Here is a 10,904-nt window from a genome sequence, read left to right on the forward strand (position 1 = left end):
GAATTATCGACTTCAGGCCAAATCTGATGATCTATTATCTAATCCTTCTTCTTATCAGAGGTTTGTAGGTCGTCTAATCTATTTGACTAATACTATACCAGATTTGACCTTTGTAACTAGTTTAGTCAGTCAGTTTATGCATGTTCCATGTACGTCTTATCTTGATGATGTTTACCATATTCTTCACTACTTGAAGTCACGTCCTGGCCTTGGGCTCTTCTACTCATCCACTGTTTAACCACATCTATCGTGTTTCACTGATGCTAACTATGCGGGCTCTCTTACAGACATGAGATCTACATCTGGTTTCTATAATTTTCATGGAGGTGACCTTATCTCGTAGAAAAGTAAGAAATAGAGTGTGGTTTCTCACTCGTCTACTGAAGTTAAGTCTCGTGCTATGGCTCTTGGCACATGTAAACTTCTCTGACTTAGATCTTTACTGATAGAGATGGGATTTCCTCATTTTGATTCTTCATCGTTGTTCTGCGACAACAAGTTTGCTATTAAGATTGCTTCTAACTCAGTTCTTCATAAACGAATTAAGCAAATAGAGGTTAATGTTCACTTTCTCATGGAGAAAGTTTGATCTAGTACTCTTCAGACAATATTTGTATCTTCTTCAGATCAGTTTGTCGATATGTTTACAAAGTCTGTTGATCCTTCTATCTCTAACTTTCATCTTGTCAAGTTGGGTTTAGTTGATATATTTACTTCAACTTGAGAGGGAGTATTGAAAATTAGTAGTTTGTAGTCTAATTATAATATTTTTATGTAAGGGCATTTATGTCCATTCACTTTTTTTATTTATTAATATATATATATATATATCAAGCTCTTAATTAAAGACTTGACAATTCTACAATTCTTCTGCCTATAAGGGTTTAGGGAGACATATTGAGTGATTATTCAAAAAACGTGATAGAAATAGGATAGTAGCCTGCCTAAAGGTGACCGTTCTATGAAAGTTAGGGGTTCTGGAATTTTGGGACTTGATATCTCACTAAAATCACTTTATGACACTCTTTTGTATAGAATCAATAACTTAGGGATGATTGTGTAAATTGAGTGAGTAGAATAGTCACAAGTATAAAGAAGATAAAAGGATAACCATTTTGCCTAAACGTGTGGATAGTGTCTCGATCAAACTAGAACATGAATGACCTATGTGCGTACTTCAACATAATTTTAGGGAGCATACAGCATATTAAGATCTCAACCTAAAGGTGAGTCTTGATGATACGACTTGTTCGTACCTATAGAGTGAAAAGTTTCACCCTTAACAAAAGACTCTGAAACGATTCGACTAAAACCCTTGGTACGAATTGAAATAATTGAATCCCATAGTATCTATAATAATGTTTGACCATGTCTTATTACAATTATGGATGGATCATTGATTCAAAAAAGTTTGGTAGGGATTGAGCCTCTAAATGGCTCTAATTACTTATCCTGGAAGATGAATATTAACATATTGTTGGGATGTATGGACTTTGATTTTGTTCTCTTTGAGGACATGTCACTAACCCCACTTCAAGATTCTACAGAGTTGGTGAGATCCTAATTTGCTAAATGGGAAAAGGCTAATAGATTATCTAAGATGATTATTCTAGTATCAATCAGTGAGGCTCTTGGAGATAGTATTCAGACCATAAATACGGCTAAAGAATTGTTGTAGATCATCAAAAAAATAGTTTGTGAAAATAAATAAATCTGTTAAGTATGAATATTTTGGTCAATTAATGAATCTAAAATATGACGATAACGGAAATGTGCGGGAACACATTCTTAAGATGTCCAAGCTTGTTATTAGTTTTCGTGAGCAAGGGATCACATTTAAAGATGATCTTCTGATTCATATGGCAGTTTTATCTCTACCTAAGTCTTATGACACTTTTAAGGTCAATTACAATGTACAAGAAACTAAATGGGATCTAAATCAGCTGATTATCCTTTATGTCACTAAAGAGGTAAGATTGATAGGTTCAAAGGTTGAGTCAGCATATTTGGCAATTCACTCAAGTAGCAAGAAAATTTTCAAGATTAAGGATTTTAAAAAAGGCGACAACAAGAACTTCAAGCAAGGAAAGAGATTCAAAGGTTTCAAGAATCAGAAAATAATCAATGAAAAGACAAAGGTTGGAAAAATAGATAATGAAAAATGTTGGTTTTGAAAGAAGAATAGACATGAAAAGAGATTGTTTTGCTTATAAGGATTAGTTGCAAAAGAATCCAAGATGTACTAATTCAATTCTAATTTGTTATGAGTCCAATTTAGTTGATGTTTATTTAAACTCATAATGGATTGATTTAGGTGCATCTGTGCATATCTCTCATTCTCTATAGGGGTTCATCAATAGGATAAACCCCAGACTGGATAACAGACTTTTTCTTGGAAATGCATAGGCATTTTAGGTTGATGTTGTTGGAGCTTATCATTTCTTTCTCGATACAAGACATTATTTGATACTAGAAGACATTTTTTCATCTTGTCTTTTAAACGAAATATTATTTCCATTTCTAGATTGGACATTGCTAGTTACAGTTTTACTTTTTGTGACAGTAAGATGCACATTCATTTTCATGATGACATTGTTGGACATGATTTTTTATTAGACAGACTTTATCAATTATCTTTGGATAATTCATTCGCTTCCTCTTTGTTATGTTTATCTGTTGATTCGTATATTTCGGGGTCTAAGCTTTTTAATTCGTCAGAAAGCTCTTCTATATTATGGCATTTGAGATTATGCCACATTTCTAATAAAAGACTAGAATCCTAGTTAAGGAAATAATTATATGCCCTCTAGATTTCTCAAATTTTTATGTCTATGTGGATTGCATTAAGGGTAAGATGACTAAGCAACGGAACCTTAAAGTTATTGATTTGATGGGATTAGTTCATATAGATATTTGTGGTCATTTTTCGATTTCTTCTCAAGGCAGTCAACGTTATTTCATTACTTTCATCGACGATTATTCTAGATTTGCCTACCTGTATCTAATCCACTATAAGGATGAGACATTAAAAGTTTTTAAAATCTATCAAGTAGAAGTTGAAAAATATTTAGATAGGAAGATCAAAGTTATCAGATCTAATAAAGGTGGAGAGTATTAAGGGAGGATGGATAATAATGGTGTAAATCATAGGAAGTTTGTGGAATATTTGAGAAAACAATGAATAGTTCTTTAATATACCACACCTAGAACAGCTAAGCAAAATGGGGTTGTTAAAAAAAGAAACTAGACTTATAAAGAAACTATTCGTAGCATGATGAGTCACTCAAACCTACTAGAAAACTTTTGAGGTGAGGCTTTGAAGACAGTAGTTTACATTCTCAATAGAGTTCCCTGCAAAGCTGCTCTAAAAACTCATTTCAAGTTATGGACTGACAAGAAACCAAGCCTTAACCATCTTCATGTTTGGGGGTGTCTTATCGAGAAAATTTTTACAATCCAAATAAAAAAAACTTTATTCTCAAATGATGACTTGTTACTTTCTTGGTTATCCAGAGAAATCGAAGGGTTATAGATTTTTTTGTCCGTCGAGACATCGAAATTGTTGAACCAATCATGCTAAATTTCTTGAATATGATCAAAACAGTAAGAGTGAAAAGAGAATGAAGGTTATACTTGAATAAAAATGTAGTGATTCACCAATATATTTTATTCCACAATCTTTACCTCATTTGGTGGTTTCACCTATCCACACAGCTGTTGCAAAAGATGTCATAATCTAACCAGAACCCACTCCTCAAGCAATGGTGGTCCTAGTTACACAACCACTCATTCCCATTAGAAGATCTATCCGAGAATGCAGACCCGTTATTATAGATGATTATGAGGTATATGTTTAGGAATGAGATGTTATCAAAGGTAATGTAGATGGTCATTTAACATTCAAAGAAGCCATGACTCAAATAAATCTCAATTTTGGTAGGAAACAATGAAATAAGAATTGAGATCTACGAAAAAAATGAAGTATGGGATCTAACGACGCTTTCAAAAAGTCAAAAGATAATAGAATGTAAATGGGTTTTCAAAACTAAAAGAAACTCAGAAGGTAAGGTCGAGAGATTTAAAGCGAGTCTTGCGGCGAAGGGTTTTAGGCAAAAGCCAAGTATTGACTTAAGTAAGACTTATTCCCTAGTTTTTTCTAAAGATTCGCTAAAAATCATCATGGCAATATTGGCGCATTATAATTTAGATTTACATCAGATGGATATAAAAATTATGTTTTTTAATGATGAACTGGATGAGGAAATTTACATAGCACAACTTGATGGTTTTAAAATTGATAAATGAGAACATCTTGTCTACAAGTTGAAAAGATCAATTTATGACTTGAAATAAATATCAAGACAATGGTACGTAAAATTTGATCAAGTGGTGATTAGATACGATTTTAAAGAAAATATCGTCGACAACTGCATATATTTCAAGATGAGTAGGAGTCGATTCATCATTCTTATACTCTATGCTGATGATATATTACTGGCAAGCAATAATGTTCATCTTTTATATAATACAAATAATTTTCTATCAAAAAGTTTTGACATGAAAGATATGGGGGATGCTCAATATGTTCTAGGGATTAAAATTCACTAAGATTGACAAGTTGGGTTTTTGGATTTGTCATAGAGGACATACATTGAAAAGGTGCTCAAAAAATTTGGTATAGATAAATGTGCCCCTAATGAGGCTCATGTGGTAAAAGAAGATGTATTCAACCAAGATCAATGTACCAAGAACAAGATTGAGAAGTTGGAGGTTGATGCATCAGAATATGTCTCAGTAGTCGGTAGTCTTATATATGTAATGATTTACATCCGACCCGATATCAGTTACATCGTTGATATGCTTGGGAGATATCAATAGAACTTCGGTATTGTTCATTGGAGAATAAAGAAAGTACTCCGATATTTGTAAAAAATAAATGACTTTATGTTAATATAAAGAAGATCGAGTGAGCTTTGAGTTGTTGGTTATTCTGATGCCGATCATATTGGTGAAAACGCACTCGATCCGCGGGGTGCGCGGATCCGCTTTTGACCCTTGAGGTTTGGGAGTCGCCACCTACTTATTATGGTCTAGGAACCAAACTGACTCTAAAACGGATAAAAAACTAATCGACTAGAGAAAAACTGAATCCGAGGATCATATTACGGGGTTGGAAGGTGTTAGGCACCAACCCCGCCCGGCCAATGTCAGTCTCTACTTATCCAAAATAAGACTACATCGCTAATGAAAAAACCTAGATAAAAAAATAACAAAAATCTTATCTTCAATCTGCAAAGGTTCTATTCCCTCAGATCCGGTGAAAATGCTCATTGTACCGTACTCTTACTTCGTTCTGTCTCCGGATCTGATTTCTGATCTCCGAGGCAAGGTATCTCCTTCTTGGATATGGGTGCTTCGAATTTGTTGTGGATTTTAGGGTGTTTTTGAAAGGTTTCTGGGTATTTTTTAGGCTAAAATCGAAGTAGGGGTGTTAGGTAAGGAGTTGGGGCTCCAAAATTAGGGTTTTGAAGAGGTTGTGGAGGCTTCTTCACCTAGTTTTCCTAGGATTTTTTCTTTGATACGAAAATAGGTTGTGGAGGCTCCCATTTATAAAGTTTTTTAGAAGCATTAGGGTTTGATTAGGGTTTCTTTTTAATTAGGGTTTTGACTTTGGTCTTATGAGATGGACTTAGTCTTTAGGGTTTTAATTTAGGATTTTGACTTTAGTCTTATGAGATTGACTTGATTAATTTAGATTATGGTTTAATTTAGGATTTTGACTTTAGTCTTATGAGATTGACTTGATTAGTTTAGATTAGGGTTTTGATTTAGGATTTTGACTTTAGTCTTATGAGATTGACTTTAATACTTTGACTTTAGTCTTTCTTGGTTGGCTTTTAATATCTTGACTTTAGTCTTACTTGATTGACTTTAAGATTGACTTTAGTCTTACTTGATTGACTTTAACGTTTCACTTTACCTTATTTAATGATTTGTTTATTAATTTCAAAAAATTTAATTATTAAAGTTATAAAATTACCGTTTTGCCCTCGGAGAGGATTTTTTACGTTTTAAGTCGTTTTTCAATGTTTCAGGTTGTTTTGGAATTAGTTTTTCGTAAAGAATTCAATGGAAATGTTGATTTTTATCATTTATGAAATTTTTTGTGTGAAATGATCGTGAATTTTATGAGGGGTATTTTCATAATTTTGTCGAATTTTGTGAAAATTGGCGAAGTGGTTTATTTGATTTCGATTTGTTGTTTTATGTGTTTTGAATGGGTCTTCCTAAGCGTAACGTAGGTTCTAGGGTTATTTTGATGTTATGGGCATTTTGGTAATTTGGTCATTTTTAATGGTTTTTGTTGTGAAGCTTCTTTTTGGTTTGCAAGATGATGATTTATATGTTTCTGGGGTCGTATTTTCCTAGCGTAGCGTGGTTTCTAAAGTTTTGTTAGTTCGAGATACTTCATCCGGATTTCTAAAACATATCTGGTAACAAAATAAAGTATTGGAATGGACATCCATCATTGGGGAACCGTTGCGATCGGGTTGACGAGTTAATTAATCAGGCGGATGCAAAATTAGGGTATCTACAGATGCCCCTCTTTGGCAGAGGGTTGAAGCAAACTAGATAGCAAATCTATTTCGGTAGATAGTGCGATATCCGAATGCCAAAGCTAGTGACAGTTCATTTTGCAGCCTGATTTAGCAATTCGTCGGGGTGTTCGGATCCTTGAGCGTAAAACTCTCCCCGAACTAAAAGGTTGTCAGGTCCTTGAGCGCAAGCTCTCACTGGCAGTGTCAGATCCTTGAATTTTAAAAAAATTCTCCTTGACTGATGTAACAACTGTGCAAGTGTGTGGACTCAAAATCTGAGATAGATTTCAAAGAGTTTGAGTTGGAAATGAGTCAAAACTGAGCATAATGTGAATATAAACTGAGCATAATTCCAAGAAAATCCTTGGCGGCATCTGAGCATAATTCCGAGAAAAGCCTCGGCGACATCTGAGCATAGTTCCGAGAAAACCCTCGGCGGTAACTGAGCATAATTCCAAGAAAACCCTTGGCGGCATCCGAGCATAATTCAGAGAAAACTCTTGGCGGTAACTGAGCATAGTTTTGAGAAAACCCTCGGCGGCATCTGAGCATAATTCCAAGAAAACCCTTGGCGGCATCTGAGCATAGTTCCGAGAAAATCCTCAGTGGCATCTGAGTATAATTCTAAGAAAACCCTTGGCGACATCTGAGCATAATTCCAAGAAAACCCTCGGCGGCATCTGAGAATAATTCCAAGAAAACCCTTGGCGGCATCTGAGCATAATTCTGAGAAAACCCTCGGTAGTAACTGAGCATAGTTCCGAGAAAACCCTCGACAACATCTGAGCATAATTCCAAGAAAACCCTTGGCGGCATCTGAGCATAGTTCCGAGAAAACCCTCGGCGGTAACTGAGCATAGTTTCGAGAAAACCCTCGGCGGCATCTGAGCATAATTCCAAGAAAACCCTTGGCGACATCTGAGCATAGTACCGAGAAAACCCTCGATGGCATCTGAGCATAATTCTAAGAAACCCCTTGGCGGCATCTGAGCATAATTCCAAGAAAACCCTTAGCGGCATCTGAGCATAGTTCTGAGAAAACCCTCGGCGACATCTGAGCATAGTTCTGAGAAAACCCTCGACGGCATCTGAGCATAATTCCAAGAAAACCCTTGGCGGCATCTGATCATAGTTCCGAGAAAACCCTCGACGGTATCTGAGCATAGTTCCGAGAAAACCCTCGATGGCATCTGACCATAATTCCAAGAAAACCCTTAGCGGCATCTGAGCATAATTCTGAGAAAATCCTCGACGGCATTTGAGCATAATTCCAAGAAACCCTTGGCGGCATCTGAGCATAGTTCCAAGAAAACCCTCGACGGCATCTAAGCATAATTCCAAGAAAACCCTCAACGACATCTGAGCATAGTTCCGAGAAAACCCTCGACGGTATCTAAGCATAGTTCCGAGAAAACCCTTGGCGACATCTGAGCATAATTCCAAGAAAACCTTTGGCGACGTCTGAACATAATTCCGAGAAAACCCTCGGCGGCATCTGAGCATAATTCCAAGAAAACCCTTGGCGGCATCTGAGCATAGTTCCGAGAAAACCCTCGGCGGCATCTGAGCATAATTCCAAGAAAACCCTTGGCGGCATCTGAGCATAGTTTCGAGAAAACCATCGGCGGCATCTGAGCATAATTCCAAGAAAACCCTTGGCGACATCTGAGCATAATTCCAAGAAAACCCTTTGGCGGTATCTGAGCATAGTTCTAAGAAAAACCCTCGGCGGCATCTGAGCATAATTCCAAGAAAACCCTTGGCGGTATCTAAGCATAATTCCGAGAAAATCCTCGACGGTATCTGAGCATCATTCCGAGAAAACCCTCGGCGGCAGCGACAACTGAGCATAATTCCTAGAAAGTCCTCGGCGGCATCTGGCTGAGTAAAACTGAGAATGAAGGAATAAATCTAGGAAAGAACGATTGAAAATGAAATCTGGAAAAAGAGGGGTTGAATTTGGGAATAAATAGATCTGGGACAGAATGAATGCCCTATCTCCTATGTGAGATCCAAAATGCATTTGTTTGAACCTCAAGGTTTTATCCAAAAGTTTTATGAATTTAAAATCTGAGTTTGAACCTCACAAGTTTTTCGAAAAACTATTATCAAGAGGGTAACCTTTAAGTTTGGGGTTCTCTTTTAGGATAAACATTGCTCAAACATAAAATGCTCCTAGTTTGATAACAAATATGGCACTGGAGATAATTGAATACATCATGTAAAAAATGCCCCTGGTATAAGGGGGAAAATTACATATTTAGAGGAAAAAGAAAAATGCCCTTTGTATGAAGGTTTAAAATTTTTGATTACCACAAGCGCAATAAAGATCCAACTTTTAATTTTGATTAATTTTGTTGAAGGTTTTGAGTCAAGCTTAAGAGAACAAAATTATTTTCCTTTTGAGACTCATCATAGAATTCATTCTTCTCTCCCTTGGTTCACTTGGGGAAGTAAAAATTTTCAGATCAATCGTAGACAAGATACTTGTGGCTTCCGAGTCTATGGCTGGTTTAAGCTAAGTATTGACCTTGATTATTCGGACTTCTAATGTTTCAGCTCGGACCACTCTCAGTTTGAGATTTTCTTCTGTTTTTTTCTTTGTTGCTCTAACTTTTGCCTAGATCGCCTTTTTAGGTTTTCAATATATCGAGCTTGCTCTAGCTTTTGCCTAGATCGCCTTTTCAGGTTTTCGATCTACCGAGCTTTTTCTTCTTTTTTCTCGGCTCAGATTGTTGCCAAAGTTGTCCTTTAAGATTTTCAACCTTGCGAGCTTGCCTTAATTTTTGCCTAAGTCTCCCTTTTCGGGTTTTCAACTTAGCAGGCTTCATCATTTTTTTTTTATCTTTTTCTTCTCTTCTGATCTTCTAGAGTTACTATCTGATCATGTTTTGCTATCTTCCTTGACTTTTCGTACGGTACTTAGAAGGACTTTTATAGGTGGGCTTAGGACTGGGTATAAAAAGAAAGGAATTTTGAGGCTCAAAAACCCAAATGCCCCTTGTGTGACATTTCATTTAAAATTTTTTCTTGAATTTTCTTCCCTATTTTGGATAATATTTTTCTTTTGAATATTTACTAAAAATTTTCGAGGAATCTATTTTCTTTTTTTGACGTGGTCGGGCCTGAAGTAACTTCTCAGGTTACCTACGTACCCCAAAATTTTGGGATCAGACCAAGACATAGTTCGAATTTTTCTCTCCCCTGGGTCAGGTAATCAGGCTAAAAAGTAAAAGGCATATTTTTTCTCTTTTTGAACAGACTGCAAAAGGGTTGAGAAAGGAGATAATGAACTAGGTAGTAGGAAAATTGATTCGACTAAAAACAGCCTCCTTAAATGTAGTACTATTTGATTTGGTCAAGGTTGGTTGGTTCTGGTAACTCGATTCCATCATGATCTTGAAGTCTGACAACTTTTCCTGGTAATATCTCATTGATGATGTACGGACCTCCCCAATTTGGTTTGAACTTCCCTCTAGGGTCAAAGATAGGTACCTGATTCTCTTTGAGTACTAAATCCCCGACTTGTAAGTGACAGACCTTGATCTTTTTGTCAAATGCACGGGCGACCCTTCTTTGATAAGCTTGCACGTGATATAAAGCTCTCAGTCATTTTTCTTCGATCAAATTCAATTCTTCATACTGTTGGCGAACCCAATCTGTTTCTGACAACTGACTTTCCAACAAGACCTTGAGTGATGGAATTTTCATTTCAACTAGCAAGACTGTTTCCATGCCATACACTAAGCAGTAGGGAGTAGCTCCAGTGGAAGACTGTATTGAAGTATGATGTGCCCCTAGTGTGAATGGTAACTTCTCTAACTAATCTTGGTGTGATTGACACATATCCTTGATGATTGTTTTGAGATATTTTATTGGCAGCTTCAACATTTTCATTAATCTGAGGACGGTAAAGAGACAATGTGATGTTGAATCTTGAAATTTGAACATAGAGTGATAACCTAAGCTTTGATGTATGACCCATTATCAGAGATCAATACCGCTTCAACTGTTTCATTAATCTGATAATGGTAATATATTCTGGGAGCTCTACCATGTTGAGAAGTCTAGCACTGATACATTTTGTAAGATCTTCTTTGATCTCATTTTATCAATTCAATATCTAATCCGTGTCAGACAACACCCAAGCTTGCACCTAACATATCCTCATAGGCCCACGCGAACAAGTCTTTGGAAATTTCTGAGAAAATTCATTATCCCCTTGTGTTCCTCTAGAGATAAGATGGTTTCTATTTGAATCTATTTAGAAATTTATTTCTGTTCCGAGGTCAATGACCTTTGCTT

Source organism: Akebia trifoliata, chromosome 6 (genome assembly GCF_017979445.1).
Source record: "Akebia trifoliata isolate Shusen 1 chromosome 6, ASM1797944v1, whole genome shotgun sequence".
Classification (NCBI taxonomy): Eukaryota; Viridiplantae; Streptophyta; class Magnoliopsida; order Ranunculales; family Lardizabalaceae; genus Akebia; species Akebia trifoliata.